The sequence below is a fragment of the Chionomys nivalis genome, chromosome 5 (genome assembly GCF_950005125.1).
Source record: "Chionomys nivalis chromosome 5, mChiNiv1.1, whole genome shotgun sequence".
Classification (NCBI taxonomy): domain Eukaryota; kingdom Metazoa; phylum Chordata; class Mammalia; order Rodentia; family Cricetidae; genus Chionomys; species Chionomys nivalis.
Genome location: NC_080090.1, coordinates 63953851 through 63971340, shown reverse-complemented (window position 1 = coordinate 63971340; position 17490 = coordinate 63953851).

Sequence of the window (17490 nt, the reverse complement as noted above, 5' to 3'; positions counted from 1 at the left end):
CTCCTATGTCCAGCTTTATTCTGTGGATAAAACTCAGGACCCCATTCTTACAAAGAAAACACTTAAGTTATCTTAAGAATAACAAAGAAATAACTAAGTTATCTCCACACTTCCCCCCCTCCGCTAATAAAATCTCAACCTCCCTAAGCAAGCTTTAACTGGAATGCAGCCACGCTCACTAATTTGTGTATTGTTGATGACCAGTCGCATGCTACAGTGGACAGCAGAGCTGAGTGGCTGTGACAGAGACCATGTGGGTCCCCAGGATGAAAATGTTCACTGGATCTCTATGGGGAAAGTATGATGACCTCTAATAGTGTTGATTTAGGAGACTCAGAGCCAGCTGAAGAACTAGGAAAATTCTGAGAAGGGAGAGATTACTTTGGGTAGGAATAAGGTTTTGAGTGTGCCCAAGCAGTGCTTAACGGATAGCATTGGACATCATGGTCCATAGGAAAGATCAGAGGATTTGGCGCATGAACTCAGCTACATTGCTGAGAGCAATGTGTCCTTTGTCAAATTTCTTTCACTTCTGTTTTCTCAGCTGTTAAGTGGAAACAAGCCCTTCTTCCCAGGGCGCAGGATGAGACATAGTGTGCAATAAGTTACCCTGGAGCGCAGCTGTTATTTCACAAATGTCAGCTGTTAGTAACAATGACTCCTAGTCATTGTCACACTAGGACAGCTCCTGATACACCCAAGTCAACGCTTCATCTAAAACTTCGCCTATTAGAGGTTGTAGGTAAAAAAGTGTAAAAGAGATGACTTTGAGCAATTGTATTCTATGAAGTTTCAAAAAAGTGACAAAGAGTAATTGCAATAGAAAAAATGTTTCAGTGCGTTCTGTGAAAGTAAAATAAAAATAAAAAATTGCTAGGTGGCTGTAGTTATTAATGCTTATAATCTTAACATTCAGAAGGTGAGATCAGGTGATGGTCAAGAGCTGGAAGTCACCCTGATCTACATAGTAAGTTCTAGACCAGTCCAAAGCTATGGAGTGAGACATCAGAATTTCAAAAGCAAAATTAAATAAATAAAACCATATTGTTAAATATTTTTCTAGTGTATTATAGAGTAATAAAGAAAAAAAAAAGAAAAAAGACGCAAAGGAAGGCGGAAGGGAAGAAAACCATAGTATGCTAGCATAGTATTTTATTGGGGTCACTCTGGTTTTACAAGAACAGACATTCTATTTTGTCAGCGCATCTGAACGTCTTTATGAGAACCCCATGAAAATACTGACTCTTTGATAAATGCACAACACACACACACACACACACACACACTTTTGCACATACACCCCCCCCCAGAGCTTAATGGATTCCTTGCAGCCCATGCATGACATGCAAGTTAAGGAAGACTGCTCTAGTTGCTCACTTATACTTATAAAACCCATAAGATGCATGAACCAGAGGCCAAATTACTAATTTATGAAGAAGAAATAACATCAAGCGGATTAAAAGCCTTCACTTTGGCTGACCAGTTCATTATCGTGCCGTATAAAAGCTTCACAGACAACCAAAGCACAATTAAAAGCAAGTATGGAATCATAGCAAAGGGAATTTGAAATGGTCTTAATGGCTCTTGTCGCCAAGCTACGAGAGATAGTCTGACCCATCTGTTTCTACTGGAAAAGTAACCCCCGCCAGGATGCCAGAGAAAGCAGTCTGGACCTCCTTCCGTGGGTAGTTCTTGTAGCTTGCATTCTCTACTTGCAGAAGCATTAAAAGTTAAATGCCATCTGTTACTACTCTTGCCAAAGATGGGGGCAATACGAGCAGCTAGAGCCCACATGTAGACAAGCTTATTTCCTCATTCCCTGTCTAGAACTTCCTATCGGGAAATACACTGGCTTTCCAGTTCGGAGCACTGACTCTGAGCAGCTCACAACCCCAGTAACTCCAGCCCTTGGTGATCCAGTACATTCTTCTGCCCTCCGCAGGTACCTGTGCACATACCTTCATGTAGACAAAATACATATGTACATAATTAAAAGTAAAATACTTCTGAAAATAGGTAAATAAACAAATAAGCACATGGCCCAAAGCAGTGTCCCTTACGTCTAGTTTTGATTCTGTGTGTGATCTCAGATGTGCAGGACAGTTTTATGTCAGCTTGACACAAGTTAAAGTCACCCAAGAGGAGGAAACCTCAACTAAGGAAATGCCTACATAAGATGGGGCTGCAGGCAAATCTATAGGATATTTTCTTAATTAGTGATTGATTGTGGGTGGTGTCATCTCTGGACTGATAGTCCTGGGTTCTATAAGAAAGTAGGCTGAACAAGCCGTGATAAGCAAGCCAGTAAGCAGCACTCCTCCATGGCCTCTGTTAGCTGCCCTGTTTGAGTTCCTGTCCTGACTTCCTTTGGTGATGTGGAAGTGTAAGCCAAATAAACCCTTTCCTTCCCAAGTTTGTCTGGTCTGGACATGGTGTTTCATCACAATAGAAACCTTAACTATGAACCTGGGAACAAAACTAAGGCCAGGAAACAGGCAACGTCAAGGCAGGCTTCGTGGAGGAGGATGTGCCTGACCCAACATATCCTGCAGCGGAAGCGTCTGTTAGAACAGAAGCACGCGCTGTAATAAATCTAGTGCTCCTTGAAATCAATGATAAAACATTACAACAAAAGAACAGATATTTTAGCTTGGGTTCATGAGCCATTTCTCTTTTAATCCCTTTGTCTGGCAGGATTATAACAGTCTGCTAGACTGTAATTTTCATGGGAGAGTCCTACTGTACTGGTCTAAAGGGGCCTCGTTAAATAGAAGGCAGCTGGAAGCCCAAGTATAGTGTCTGGGGGCATGGACCTATGACTAAATTGTCTGCTAAGCAAGCATTAAGGAACGGAGTTTGGGTCTCTAGAAGTCACAGAAATGCTGAGTGGGTGTGGCAGCACATCTGAAATCCCAGCACTCTTGATGTTGGTGACAGGGACTCTCTGGAGCAAGCCGGCTGCTCAGACTAACCTTATCATTAAGTCTGGGTTCAATTGAGAGACCCTGCCTCAGTGAATGAGATGAAGGACGATTGAAGAAGACTTCTAGCATCAACCTTAGGCTTTTACATGTGCATATGCTCATGCATTCATATACATATGCGCATACATGGGCACACACACACAGGAAAAAAGACTGGTCTATTCATTTCCATGGTTATCACAAAGATGAAGATTTTCTTAATTCAAGGGCTTAAAATATTTTAATGGTTCCTACAATTAGATTCAAATGCAGTCACTAGTGTTGAATGTCCATTTGCGAAGGATGGGGAACAAGACAGTATAGCTGACAGACTACAGAATGGAATGCAGAAATGAACATGGTGCCATCTTTCCCTTCTCTGAAATGCTGACTGAGGCGTCCATGAGGCAGCCGTGCCCCACTCCTCTCCCTGCCCCCAATGTCAAAATGCCATCCTTCATGTCTAAGGACTGGAATACTTGACACATACAAAGATATACTCACACGAATGTTCATGTTGTAAAGACCAGATTGCCCATTTGTTTGTAAGACTCAAAATAGGAAGGTCTAAACTGTGGTAGGAAGATTAAGTCACCAAAGAGAGCCAGGAACCCTCATGTTTAAATATATCTGTCTTTTGTCATTTGGCCCAGGCCGCAACAACAACAACATCAGGAATGAAGTAGTAAATGCTAGCAACATCCTAGAAGAGACACTGGAGACATTGTGGGGAGGAATAGGGGGCAGGGTGTGTGACCCAGAAGCTGAGTGTTCTCTGAATCTCAGTCCCTGAGCCTTTTGAGAACAAGGCAGACCCTTGGGAAACATCCTGAGTTCTTCTTGCTCCAGCCAAACTCCCATCAAGATGGAACAATATGAAGTGTGACAAGGCCAAGTATCTGAAATGGAGGGAAGCAGAGGGAGAAAAGAACCCCAGAGGTTGCTATTTTGGAAGACTTGGATCTGGGAGCAGTGGAGGACAAGGGGGAGGTAAAACCCTGCCTCAATATTCTATGTAAGAAGTATTTTCTTTTCTTATTATGATTATTACTGGGTCATCAATATTTAACTTTTACTGAGTGCTGAGTGCCTAGGAGCCTTGCAAATGTGGCTCTGTGAGGCAGGAACAACCCTGTAAGGGAAGTGTCCCCACAGGAGTAATGACGCCGAAGTTTGTGGTGTGCCAGGTGTTCGGAGGATGATTAGCGCATGTTTGGATGTAATGAATTCCAGGTGATGTGATTGGTGAAAGGGACAGTGGTTGGTGTCTAGAGTCTTAGCTCCTAGAGCCTGGGATGGCAGGAAGGTTACTTGGGTCTAGAAGTTCAAGGCCAGCCTGGACAACTTATTGAGGATTAATTTAAAGTCAATCATCGATCAATTAGACATTGAAACTGAAGGGCTGGAGGTAGGGACAGGGAGAGGGACAGGGTGTATAGATTTTTTTCACTACAGATATCTTCATGTGTACCAAGCTATTTCTTTTACACCACCAACCAGCTCCCAAATCATGGCACAGAGACTTAAGAGTTTTGAATGCTCAGCCTAGCTTAGGCTAGCTCTTTTAACTGAAATTAACCTCTTTTTTTTTTATCTACTTTTCATCTCATGCTTTTTCCCTTCTTTCTGTATATCTTACTTTCGCCACCTCTCTATATCTGACTGCCTGGCAACAGCTGCCTGGCTTCGGGCCCTGGTCGCGTTCCTTGTTCTCTCCTTCTTCTCTCGTTCTTGCTTCTCTCTCAAGTCAAGATTTCTCCTATTTAATCTGCAGAGCAGTCCCACCCATACCTTTCCCGCCTAGTTATTGACTGTTCAACTCTTTTAAACGAATCAGGTGCCTTAGGCAGGTGAGGTGAACCAGATGCAACACATTTTTACATAATTAAACAAATGTAGCACAAATAAATGTGACACATTCTTACATGTTCAGCAAATGTACCATAATCAAATGTAACACACCTTTACACATAACCAGATGTAACACACCTGTACACAGTTAAATATTCTACAACATAAGCAAATGTAACGCACCTGTACACAGTTAAATATTCTATAACAAATGTAAAACATCTTTACATAGCTGAAGTGATTTCTGCAACATTCATGTCATCTGAATTATGATCACAAAATATATAATATTTAAATAAAATGTAAAATTGAAAAGATTAGAAGGTGAAGAAAATATGAGACTAAAATAATCTGGGGAGTCAGGTTGGTCTGAAGACGAGGGTATCAGCAAGGGTAGGACCTAAGATGGAAGAGTATTTGTTTATATTTAGCTTTTTATTAGCCAATCAGATGCAAGCTTCAAGTCTCTTATAGGACACAGCTTAGCCTCTGCACTTGTAAAACATCTTTAGAAGGCACTAGGAAAGATTCGCACCACTCAAGGAATCCAGGAAACATTTCAATAGAAATGTACAGGAATGATTCCCCGCCCCTTCTTCTGGGAACCCCTGGCTCAGGCATTTTAGTAAGAGCCCGGGGCAGATAAAGTCACTGCATGGAACTTAATTATGCATTACTTGGTTCTTTTATGGTTCCCAAGCCAAGTGAGGTTATTAAATGTTTTACGTTTAATCTGTATCTACAACAAGCAGAGACGGAGTCTGACTGCCTGGAGGAGAACCATGTTTCTGTAGCTCCAGCTTTCCCAGGTCTCTGGCCAGCCCTTCGTTGGCACAAAATAAATGGTGGAGATTTATTTGGAAAATAAATTGAAAGAAAATAAATTGGGAGAATGGGTGCATTTTGGACCACAGAACGTTAAGGCTGAAGAGATCGGGGCTCGAAAGATGACTCAGCAGTTAAGAGCACTGTTGCTCTTCCAGAGGACTCGGTTTCAATTCCCAGCACCCACGTGGCAGCTCACAACTGCCTTTAACTCCACTTCCAAGGAATCTGGTAACCTCACACTCACTGACATACATGTAGGCAAAACATCAATGCACATAAAAATAAATAAAATAGCTGGTTGGTGGTGGCACACGCCTTTAATCCCAGCACTCGGGTGTTGAGGACTATGGACCCCCAGACCCTGAATTTCCTGTAAACAACTTGTTTTCCTATGCTTGCAGCTGCTCTGAGCATGAGACAGGGGAGTGGTTTCCGGTGGGCTTGCAGCTGAGAGTTAGGTGGTGACCATTAGTCAAGGAGACCCTATATAAGCTGCCCTGGAACACAATAAAGTTGGCATTCTTGTTTCAAGGATGACGTGTGTGTGTGTGTGTGTGTGTGTGTGTGTCTGTGTCTCTGTGTGTGAGTCTGTTTGTGTCTGTGTGTATCTGTGTTTCAATCTCCAGCCCGTTGCCCAGCTCGTGAACCGTACCGTAGTTCATGGCGCATAGAGCAGGCATTGTGTTACACCTGGGAAGCAGAGGCAGGCAGATCTCTGTGAGTTCAAGGCCTGGTCTACAAAATGAGTTCCAGGACAGGCTCCAAAGCTACATGGAGAAACCCTGTCTTGAAAAACCAATAAACAAACAAACAAACAAATAAACTATTTAAAGAGAAAGAGAGCTATCTAAGGTCAATGAAGATGACAGTGTTGAGTCCTGAGCATGCATCAAGGATTTTCGGGAATATTCCTGGAGTTTCTGGTCTGGGGTGGAGCCTAAGAATTTACATTTCTTACCACCTCTCAGCGCTGTTTTAGGAGGACAATAACCGGAAGACCACTAATTTGGCACAACTTCCTCATCTCTGGGAAGAAACAGGCCCTGCATTTAAATGAATATCTTGTCCTAGATCCTTTGTTCATTAAAGTTGAGACAAGAATCTCATTCTCTCCCTCTGCTCTAAGTAGTTCACTAACCATTTCCTAAAGGCAAGAACATCCTCTCTCATACTGACGGTAAAATTACACTATGGAGAAACTCACATTAAACAATATGGACTTGGCTCAAATTTTATCAGCTCTCCCATTGACATGATCTACATTCAGACAGATTTAGTTGTATCTTGGCCGTTTCCTTTAAAATGGAATAGCCCACTCGGTCTTGCTCTAATTCCATTAGCCACTGGTGCTTTTTGTCTGAATGTGGAGGTTCTCTGGAGGTGACTTTAATTCTGCACTTTCTTCTCCTCTGTTCCCTGGATTCTACATTAAAAAGCTTTCTCTTCTTATTTGTTCATATCAGTGAAAATCATAGATTCTTTCTTTCAATCTAGAATTCACGCCTCTTGGTTTCAAAGTTCAATCTCGTTGTGCTCCGTGGAACGACCACTTACAACACTATTGATTAGAATGTTTATTATCTTATCACATTCTTTCAAAAGCAAAGCTAACATATAGTCACATCCAGTGTAGCAGCAGAGACACATTGTAAAAAACGTGCTGTTAGACAGTTTCACAACGGTGTGGACAGCACAGAGCACACTTACACAAACGTGGAAAGTCGAGGCCACTCACCCGCCATTACCTCTCGATGGATTCAGGAAGTTCTGTCATCAGCGGCGTGCGGGGCTGCTTTGGCACAGCTCTGTGCTCCACCTCAGCTATTTTCTCCACAAGAAACAGTAGACTCTAAAATAATGATTAAAAGCATAGGGTCTGGGGAAATGAGTTAGTTGTTAAGCATGCTTGCTGAGCAATTGTGAAGACCAGAGTTCAGATCCCAGCAACCACATAAGAACTCCAGCCCCAAGAGATCTGATACCCTCTTCTGGCCTATACATGTGCAGAGAAGCATGCACACCCCACACCCGTGGTTGCATTCTCTCTCTCTCTCTCTCTCCCTCTCTTTCACACACACACACACATACACGCACACACACATCCATGCAGACGCATGTAAATAAATAAGGGCTGGAGAGATGGCTCAGCAGTAAAGAGCACTTGCTGCTCTGCTCTTGCAGACAATTCATGGATACAAGCGTCCATGTTGGGAGACTCACAACCGCCTGCAACTTCCGCTCCAGGGGATCCAACCACCTCTTCTGGATTCCACAGACACTTGCATTCACGTGGATGGACCCACCCACTCACATACATATAATTATAAATTAATAAAAATAAATATTTTTTAAAGTATAGTATAGTCACTACACAAACCAGTAAGATATTTGCTGATCATCATTATCAAGTATCATGTCTCATACATAATTGTATGTACCATACTTTTATATGACTGATGGGCAACACAAGTAGGTTTGTTTACATCAACATAAAACACGCAAGCAATGCATTCTGCTGTAACATGAGTGTGACTGCAACGCTACTTGATGTAAGAAATTTTTAGCCTCATGATAATCTTATGAGACCAACATCCTATGTCAACATTGATCAAACGTTGTTATGCAGTCCCGTGGATATGTTTCCAAACATCGCACTTAATACAGAAAGTGTAAGCTTTAATTTTTTAACTAAAAATTAATTCTATGAAGATGAACATACTGCAGCCAAGTCTATGGAACAGAAATATTGTAAAAATTGTAAATAAGAAGCACACATGGACTTTGCATTTTGGGATAATAATGTTAGAAAAGAGAACAGAAACACTCCCAAACCAATTGGAATATTTTAAAAGCCAGCCCATAAACTTAACAGTTATCATCTTTCTTAGCCAGTGCAGGGTCCAGGCTAGAACCAAAGTACACCAGCAGTATCGGCAGGAGCTGGGGTTACAGGACTGGATATTTCCATAGTAGAAATTAAAAAGTTCTTCTTAAGTAGGGCGTGGTGACTCATATCTATAATCCCAGCACCAGGAGACTGAGACAGGAGGATTTCCATGAGTCTGAGGCTACCCTTGGGGTATAAAACTATCTAAAAATCAACTTTTTTTTTTGCATTAAAATCAACATGTTCACCCTCTCCGACTTCCTTAAGTGTTCTCCAGCACTCATGTGTGAGAAACCTAACCGCATCCCCCTAGCCCCTTTGAGGTAAGGGGGGACCCATCTCAAGCCCACGGGAGGAAAAGGAGCAGGCAGAATTTGACAGAGACTAACCAGATTGTTATGAAAGGAAAAGCTGCCTTGGTTAGTCGGTAGGCCCTCCCTCTGCTCAGCCCACCACAGTCTGTTTTGGGGGTGCCCGGCAGAGGGACATTTGGGCTGCATGGGTGTTTGGATGTTTGAGTCCAAAGGAGAATGGCAGCTCAGGAGTAAATATTTGCCATGTTGACTACTAATTATGTTATCTGATTGAAATGAGGTAAACATTTCCCACATCCTCGATTTCATCACGATGCCATTGTGTAAGCAGAACAAGGCAGCTTCGTGACAGAAGTAAGATGTGGCTCAGTCTCTAAACACTGTTTACTTTTAAGAAACAAACATAGGTAATGCTGAATCAAAGAAATGGAAAATATTTTCCAAGGTTCCACACACCCCTGTTTGGGTTCAGGACTTTGCTGGGAATCAGAAACGATAAGAAACAAGCCGAGATGGATCAATTGGCAGAGACTGAAGATATTTTTGGAGCGGTCACAAACAAGCAGTAGGGCAGAGGGCGAACTGGTGGTTAGTGGACAGTGTGTTAAATGCTCTTCCTTGCATGAGTTGATCTCTTGTGAAATATTTGATCACACTTTGAGAAAGGTGCCTTCTGATTGGTTTAATAAAGAGCTGAGTGGCCAATAGCTAGGCAGGAGAGGTTAGGTAGGACTTCCTGGCAGAGAGAGGAACTTGGGATAAATCCAGGCACACGGCATTAGCCAGAGAGACATGGAGGGAGTTGGACATACATACTGGAGGCAAAGTAAAGAGTCACATGGCAGAACATATATTAATAAGAGTGAGCTAGTGGGACAAGCTGAAGCTAAGGCCGAGCTTTCCTAACTAACAAGTCTCTGTGTCATTATTTGGGGGCTGACAGCTCAAAAAGAAAGTTCAATTACATTGATCCATGTAGCACGATCTGTCCTGTTCAGAAAGCCACGGACATCCAGTGGAGGATCAGGAAGCCTCTCTTGAAGTTTAGGACTGGATTGAGTCTTAGAATATGCCCCTTGGAGTGAAGAAGTATAAGGATGGGAGCCTGTGGTCATTCTTGGGTTTAGGGACAAGAGAGAGCTCATCTGCAGTGGCTGCGTAAAAAGAAACAGAACGGCAAAAGAACAAGACTCTGCCATACTCTTGGCCAGGCTTCCAGCCCTACTGAACCCGAGGCCCATCTACAACAATGCTGTTGGTTTCTGGGACACCCTCTTGTATATATATATATATATATATATATACACAGCTCCCGGTCACCTGGCTAGCTTTTGCCCCAAAATAATGACACACAAACTGTATTCTTTTAAACACTGCTTGGCCCATTAGCTCTAGCTTCTTACTGGCTAATTCTTACATCTTGATTACCCATTTCTATTAATGTGTGTAGCACCCCAAGGTGCGCTTACCAGGAAGATTCTAGCCTACATCCATCCTGGGTTGGAGCTTCATCGCATCTGCCCTGGAGAAGAGTGGCATCGCGTCTGGCCTCACTTCCTCTTCCTCCCAGCATTCTGTTCTGTTTACTCCACCCAACTATGTTCTAACCTATCAGGCCAAGCAGTTTCTTTATTAATTAACCAATGACCTTCCTCCATCATATATATATATCCTAATTTAATTTGAAGAGAGCAATTTCTGCACTGCCATCTTCTCCATACATGCTGAGTGTCAGAGAGCACCTGTGGGAGAAGAGAAGGGGCAGAAATCCCAGACCCAAACTACCAAGATTCCCGTGAACTCCAGGTAGAGGCTGATGCATCCTTTGCAAGGGGAAGACTGGCATTAGCGTACAGTCTGCACCCAGATTCCTCACTGAAGTCAGGGGTACAGCTGATGCCATGAGCTCCATTGCTCAGGGTACAACTATGAATCAGAAATTGTTAAGGAAATTCAATTGCAAGCTGAAAACAAAAACTAAACCCAATGATCCTCACACTCAAAGGAAAATGTCCCTTGAAATGGTAGCTTGCTCTTATTTTGAGCTTTTGGTCTGCTTGAGTAGGGTGCTGAGGTTTGTGTAGAAGGTACGGCTTCTCCACAGTAGCGAGCTTAATTCCTGCCTCTCTTGGGATCTAATGCACAGTGGGAAGCAGTAGGTTAGTGGTATGTGCCTTCCTCTGGGCTGCTATTTAATTGTACGGCTCTAGCTTCTTTGCCTGAACAGGGAGATTAAGGACTCTGGTTTTCGAGTCAGCAGATCACCTGATAGGAGAGAGGAGTGACAGCTAGGATGACTAGTCTGTATTCCTACCTGTGTGAGGGGCAGCATCTGGACAGGGGAAGACGGCGTGAAGGGAGGGTGTATTGGGCAGTCGTGAGGGCCCTGGCACGGAGGGGTGGGCAACTATTTCCTGCCTGGCACAGCTTCCATCCAAGTCTTGCTTTTGTTGGATTTCAGAGAGGATTCTGGGCCTCCTGGTATTGTTGCTATCTCCTTTAAGCAACAATACAGCCTTCGGCACGTCTACCTCATCTCTGCAGCGTTTACTTGAATCCTCCCATTCTGACACCTCTGCATAGAGAACTGACTTCAGCGTGAACTGGTTTTTTTTTTTTGTTGTTGTTGTTGTTTTGGGCAAGGTCTCTTATACCACACTGGCTTTGAACTTTCAGTGTAGCCGAGTCTGGCCTTGAACTCCTGCTCCTTCAGCTCTTCCAGACAGCTCTTGTTTCAGGCCAGATGTCTCAGCCACAGCATCTCATCTGTCCAGTTGTTCTGGGTTTTGACTCTGACGGTGTCTAAATGGCTCTGGAGTGACAGGGAGATCAGAAAATCTGACACACGCAGCCACCAGCAAATCCTGTTTAGTTTGGATTTGCACAAAGCTGGGCTCTAACCACCTGTACCTTAACTCCCAGGGCCTCCGGGACTTCTTTATTCCTTCTGCTGCAGGAAGCTAAAGGCCTTTCTTATCTCCTGGTCTCTTGCAACCTTAAAATCCTTGAGGTCCTAAATGTCCTGTAGTGCCCTAAGTGCTGGTTCAGAGCCACTTCTCAAGGTTTATGGCTAGCCCTTCAGAAATAAGTGCACACGTGACCCCTCTGCAGGCCTCTGCTCTGCCCCTTCCGTGCCACATCCTCCCCCTTCCTGATCTCTGAGATGTCACACTGGATGTTCCTGTCACTGGGATACCCTCCTCCCACACTTGAAAACATGGCTACCTCTCATCTCCGGGTCCTCAGCTGAATACTATTCACTATAAGTTGTCCTTGACTTCTTATCTAGACTACATACCCTCACCCTGAGCCAGGTACTTTCTATGACATCATTTTTTAAATTTATTTATTTACTTACTTACATACCAATCCCAATTTCCCTCCCTTCTCTCCTGTCACTCCTCCCCTTCTCCCCCACTCCATCCCCCATTTGCTCCTCAGAGAGGTTAAGACCTCCCTGGGCAGTCAACTAAGTCTGTCCCATCACATCCTTGAGCAGGACCAACCCCTCCCCCCATGCCTAGGCTGAGCAAGGGATCTCTCCATAGAGAATGGGTTCTACAAAGTCAGTTCATGCATTACAGTTAGATCTTGGTCCCACTTCTAGTGGTTCCACATACTGCCCAAGCCACACCATTGTCACCTGCATTCAGTGGGCCTAGTTCGGTCCTAGGCAGGTTACCTGTTGTCAGTCTAGAGTCAGTGATCTTCCACTAGTTTGGGTCAGCTGAATCTATGGGTTTCCCCTTCATGATCTTGACCCTTTTGTTCATATAATCCCTTGTCCCTCTTTTTACCTGGAGCTCGGCCCAGTTAGTTGTGGATCTCTGCATCTGCTTCCATCTGTTTCTGGAGGAGGGTTCTATCTTCTCTGGGATTGTGGACTCTAGGCTGGTTATCATTTGCTTTATGTCTGGTATCTACTTATGAGTGAGTACAACTGTATTTGTCTTTCTGGGTCTGGGTTGCCTCACTCAGGATGGTTTTTTTCTAGTTCTGTTCTTTTGTCTGCAAATTTAAAGATGTCTTTTTTTTTTCCACTGAATAATACTCCAATGTGTAAATGTACCACACTTTCTTTACCCATTCTTTGTTGAGGGGCATCTAAGTTGTTTCCAGTTCTGGTTATTATGAATAATGCTGCTTTGAATGTAGTTGAACAAATTTCTTGTGGTGTGATTGTACCTCTTTTGGGTATATGCCAAAAGTGGTATTGCTAGGTCTTGAGGTAAATTGTTTCCTAATTTTCTGAGAAATCACCATACTGATTTCCACAGAAGCTGTACAAGTTTGCATTCCCACCAGCAATGGAGGAGTGTTCCCCTTACTCCACATCATCTCCAGCATAAGCTGTCATCAGTGCTTTTGATCGTAACCATTCTGATTGGTGTAAAATGGTATCTCAGAGTTGTTTCAATTTACATTTCCCTGATGATGAAGGATGTTGAGCATTTCCTTAAGTGTCATTTGGCCACTTGAGAATTCTGTTTAGATCTATACCCCATTTTTAACTGAATTGTTTGGTAGTTTGATATCTAGTTTCTTGAGTTCTTTGTATATTTTGGAGATCAGCTAGTTAGTTCCCAGCAGCTTAGCCCCAAAATAATCACACAGAAACTATATTAATTAAATCACTGTTTGGCCCATTAGCTATAGCTTCTTATTGGCTAACTCTTACATATTAATTTAACCCATTTCTATTAGTCTGTATATCACCATGTGGCTGTGGCTTACCAGATAAAGTTCTGGCATCTGTCTCCAGTGGGACTACATGGCTTCTCTTGGTCTCTGCCTCCTTTCTTCCAGAATTCAGTATAGTTCTCCCCACCTACCTCTATTCCCTGTGCAGGCCCAAGACAGTTTCTTTATTAACAAATGGTAATCACAGCATACAGAAGGGAGTCCCACATCACCTCCCCTTTTCTGTTTAAATAAAAAGGAAGGTTTTAACTCTAACATAGTAAAATTACACATAACAAAACAGGTATCAAGCAAGAATTATAGTTACAACATAACTAAGGAGAACTATAACTATCTTATTCTTCAACTCCATCAAAGACTCCAGAAGGATATAATATTACCTAAGTAAACAATAAGTTCATTGTAAACAACTTCCAAAACTCTAGAAATGACAGAGACATCTTGCTGCCTGGACAGTCATCTGTTGTCTGAGTTTTCTGTCCTGCCCAGTTCCTGCAATCGTTAAGTCCCAAAGAAATCACACAGGTCTACATTTGTTATAAACTGATTGGCCCATTAGCTCAGGCTTCTTATTAACTCTTATAACTTATATTAGCCCTTTATTCTAGTATATGTTAGCCACATGGCTTGGTACCTTTTTCAGTGAGGCAGTCACATCTTGCTTCCCCTGTGTCAGGCTCACAACTGCAGAGGAATGGGCTTCCTTCTTCCCAGAATTTTCCTGTTCTCCTTGACCCACCTCTACTTCCTGTCTGGTTGTCCTGCCTGTACTTCCTGCCTGGCTACTGCCCAATCAGCATTTATTTAAAATATAATTGACAGAATATAGACCATGGTCCCACATCAGTCACCCAAAGTTCTTCTGTAACATTTGGGCATCTAATCTTCAGTCCACAGGCCCATAGTATCTGGCAGATTTTCCCACAAAGTGGGAAATTTCAAAGACAGTTCTGCCTATATTGGCAGTTTGTCAGTCACTCTTTTCTGTGTCCTGCAGAATGTCTGCAGACTCTTTTATGAAACAGGAACTCTGAAGGATTGTCTTACCTTTAGGCAAGTTTAACATTCATTTCTCTGTGGATCCTGTATGTCCAGTTCATCAAGAAGTCCAGGCAAGAACAATTTCTTGCCCAAATGACTAAACAACTCAATAAGAAGCCTCTTTGATGCCCATCATCCTCTTGAAGTAATTGGTGCTGCCAGGAGCAGATACGTCTCATTGTCATGAAGAGCCTTAAGCTATTAAAGCATTTTCAATACCATATTCTGAAGGTCTCTGAAAAATTTGAAGAATACCTATCTAACTGAAATACATCTCTAAATATATCTAGAAAATCTAACATGACTATACACTTGACTATTATAGTTGATTATCTATTAGCCTATATTTCTTAATTATACATTATCTTTTTAAATGATACTTTAATCAAGAGCAGAAATATACATATAACAAAATTGACCTTAAATTTGTATCAATAAAGATCCATACCAATGCAAATCTCTATAGTATATCTTTCTTTTAATGTAAGCAAACATTTATAGACAATATTTGAGAGTATAGGCATAGTTCTGTCCAAACTTCTTCCTGTTTATTGGATGAAGTAATTTTGTGGGGAGTGTTCAAGGCAACCTTTCAGGGGGTCTTGGTCCATCAAACCACATTGGTCTGGAAGGATTCCACAGGTTCTCATCCTCTGTGGAAACAAAAGAAGAACCTCTTTTCCAAAGCAACATATCCTTAGACTCAAATTCTGAAGTCAGGATACCTTAATTTGGTTTAACTTAGCAGTACATACAATGAAATGTCTCTCTGTACTTGGCTCCTTTACAGTCAAAAAATTCAAAGAAAACAATAATATACAAATTCAGACTCTCTTTGTTTATTCCATTTTATGTGGCTTCTCTTACTCTATTACTTTTTAATGTTTATTTTATTATCTTACTCCTTTAATCTATGATTCACTGTACTTTGTCTCTTTAAAGACTTTGTTTCATTTTTTTATAAACCATTTACTTCTTTTTATAACTTTTGATACTCTTTTTCTTCTCTTTCTCAAGCCTACATATATTTATCTAACACTGTGACTCATTTAGACGTCTTTTATGTCTGAATCTGTCCTATTGTGTATCTGTAATTCTTTACTGTCCAAGAGTGCTTCTTAAAAACTTAAGTGGCAGCATTTCTAGGGTATATATGGCCCTGCCTGCTTACTCTGCACAGTCCAACATGGTGGAAGTCTGTTCACCACCTCTGCAAGCCATGCACATTGACCCAGTTCTGAGTATGCAGCAGGTCTATGTCGAACCATTAAGCAGTTGTAGCACTCTGCTCACAAAACCCATTTAGATGCTCAGTCTCCTGAAAGAACCAGAGATCACACTGGCAGTTTCAAAATGGTACGGCTTTTTTCCTACTACCACTGAATCAGTAAGACCTCTCTTAAAGGAGCCATGCCTCTGTTTGCTTCTAGCAAACAGGGCCCACCCAAGAAAATGCCACTACTAAACCATGCTCAACTCTGTTCTTTTTTGTGTCTAGAATTTGTTTTCAAGCTCTCTCAGGTTTTAAGTGGATTTTAGTTAATCACATTGGCGCCAATTTGTTGGAGAAGGCCACTAGTTAGTTCCTGGCTACTTAGCCCCAAAATAATCACACAGAAACTATATTAATTAAATTACTGCTTGGCCTATTAGCTCTAACTTCTCATTGGCTAGCTTTTGCAATTTAATTGAACCTAGTTCCATTATTTTATATTTTATCACATGGCTGTGGCTTACTGGCTAAAGTTCCAGTGTCTATCTCCAGTGGAGCTACATGGCTTTTCTCTGTCTCCACCTCCTTTCTCCCAGAATTCAGTTTAGTTTTCCCTGCCTACCTTTATTTCCTGCACAGGCCCAAGACTAACCAATGGTATTCACAGCATACAGAGGGGAATCCCACATCAGATGTGGGGTTGGTGAAAACTTTCCCATTATATAGGCAGCCGTTTTATCTTATTAACCATGTCCTTTGCTTTACAGAAGCGTCTCAGTTTCAGGAGGTCCATTTATTAATTGTTGCTCTCAGTATCTGTGCTACTGGTTTATTTAGGAAGTGGTCTTCTGTGCCAATACATTCAAGGCACTTTCTCTTCTATGAGGTTTACTGTGAATGGATTTATGTTGAGGTCTTTGATCCATTGGAACTTAGTATTGTGAATGGCAATAGATATGGATCTATTTACATTCTTTTACATCTCAACATCAAGTTATACCAGCATCATTTATTGAAGATGCTTTCTTTTTTCCATTGTATAATTTTAGCTTTTTGTCAAAAATCAGGTGTTCATAGGTGTGTGAGTTAATATCAGGATGTTCAATTCAATTTCAATTGTCTACCTCTCTGCTTTTATGTCAATACCAAGCTGTTTTCATTATTGTAGCTCTATAATAGAGCTTGAAGTCAGAGATGGTAAAGTCTTCAGATGTTCTTTTATTGTGCAAGGCTGTTTTGGCTATTCTAGTTTTTTTTTTCTCCATATGAAATTTAGTATTGTTCTTTTAAGGTCTCCAAATAATTGTACTAGGATTTTGATGGGTATTGCAATGAATCTGTAGATTACTTTTGTAAGACTGCCATTTTTACTATGTTAATCCTATCTATCCATGAGCATGGGAGATCTTTTTTATTTTTCTTATGTCTTCTTTAATTTCATTCTTCAAAAACTTGAAGTTATTGTCCTACTGGTCTTTTAATTGTTTGGTTAGTGTTGCCCCAAGATATTTTAAGTTGTTTGTGGCTATTGTGAAGGGTGATGATTCTCTGATTTCTTCCTCAGCCTATTTATCATTTGTATAAAGGAGGGCTTCTGAGGTTTTTTTGAGTTAATCTTGTATCCCACCACATTACTGAAGGTGTTTATGAGCTGTAGGAGTTTCCTGGCAGAAATTTTGGGGACACTTATAT